The sequence below is a fragment of the Pteropus vampyrus genome, unplaced genomic scaffold (genome assembly GCF_000151845.1).
Source record: "Pteropus vampyrus isolate Shadow unplaced genomic scaffold, Pvam_2.0 Scaffold43, whole genome shotgun sequence".
Classification (NCBI taxonomy): domain Eukaryota; kingdom Metazoa; phylum Chordata; class Mammalia; order Chiroptera; family Pteropodidae; genus Pteropus; species Pteropus vampyrus.
The window spans coordinates 2681311-2682947 of record NW_011888824.1 but is presented as its reverse complement, the minus strand read 5'-3'; the positions used below and the strand labels follow the sequence as shown (position 1 = coordinate 2682947).

At 32.1% G+C, this 1637-nt stretch overlaps 1 pseudogene; it reads right to left on the bottom strand.

Annotated features, from left to right (window-relative positions):
* LOC105291141 overlaps positions 1–1637 on the bottom strand; it is a 23486-nt pseudogene extending 21849 nt beyond the window's left edge.

The window sequence follows — 1637 nt, the reverse complement described above, 5'->3', positions numbered from 1 at the left end:
GTTGAAAGAATCATACAGTAAACACCCATATACTCAGCATCTAGCTTTTAAAATTAGCATCTTGCTGTATTTGCTTTATTATATATCAACCCATCTGTACATAACTAATCTGTCTTAAATTTTGATTCATTGCAAACTTCATGCCTAAGCACATCATCATGAATATCATTAACTAGACTTCAGTAATGGTCTACTTCTTTTTTAAGGTAAAATTTACCTACAGTGAAATGCTCAAGTCCTCACTTGGTGTAACATTTATTCATCAAGTATAATATTCGAGTTTTAACAAATGTATACACCTGTATAGTACAAACTCCTATTGGAATATTTGCATCACCCCAGAAATTTACTTTATGCCTCTTCCCAGTCTCTACCCCTAAAGTCAACCTTTATTTTCCCAGTGGATTAGGTTTACCTGATCTAAAAGTTCATATAAATTAATAATAGAGTGTGTACTTCTTTTGGTAAAACTTCTTTTATTTGCCATCATGAGTTTTGGATTCATTTTGTTGTTGCATGTATCAGTATCAGTGTTTATTTTAATGTGGAATAGTATTCCATCGTATGACTATACCACAATTTCTGAATTGATTCTCCCGCTAATGAAAACGTGGGCTGTTTTCACACTTGGCTACTATGAGAAAAGCTTCTATGAACATTCTTATATAGGTCTTTTCATGGACATGTACTATCATTGCTATTGGATACTTACCCCAAAATGGAATTTTAGAGTCCTGAAGGTAGGTCTAGGCTTAAACTTATTTAATAAAAATGCCTGTTTTCTAAAGTAGTTGTACTAACTTACATCCCTGATAACAATGGAGTAGAGTTCCAGTTGTTCTACAAACTTTAAAACATTTAGTGTTGTCAGTCTTTTTAATATTGAACCACTTAACGTAAAGCATAAGAACCTTGCAAATATATAGGTCCATTTACCAAGATCCCTACTCCCACCATTCCTTTGTTATAATTGTCATATGCATTACATCAACATACATTGAACCCCCACTCACCACAATGTTATAATTTTTTTTTCTTTAAACATTGATATGTATTTAAAGAACTTAGGAAAAAAGTCAATTGATTTATATTTATGTTTACATACACTTTCTTGTTATCTCCAATTTCTGTTAATCCCATGCAATGATTTTTTCTTATTCTAGATAATGCGTTTTTTAGTTCTAGTATTTGTATTTGGTATTTTTTGGTAGCTTTTATTCCTCTGCTAAAATTTCTTATTTGTCTTTTCATTATAAGCCTTTATTGAGTGTATCCTTGATCATAGTTGTAAAACCTGCTTAAAAATTTCTGTGTGCTAATTTCAACATCAGTGCTGGTCTCCATTCACTACTTCTCCCCTAAGAATGAGTGGCATTTTATTGTTTCTTTGTGTGTCTAATATATTACTTTATATTATATTATATTAATTAATTACATTCTGGATGTTGTGAATGATACCTTGTGGAGACTTGGGATTCTGTTTTGTTTTTCTGAATAGTCATTTACTTTCATTTTTGTGTTATATCAGTTGGTTAACTTTTCTGGACTCAGACTCTGAGCTCTTGTTTCACCTGTGGAATACAGCTGTGATCTCTGTTCTAACTCCAGCGGGGGTACTTGGAGTCTACCTACGGCAT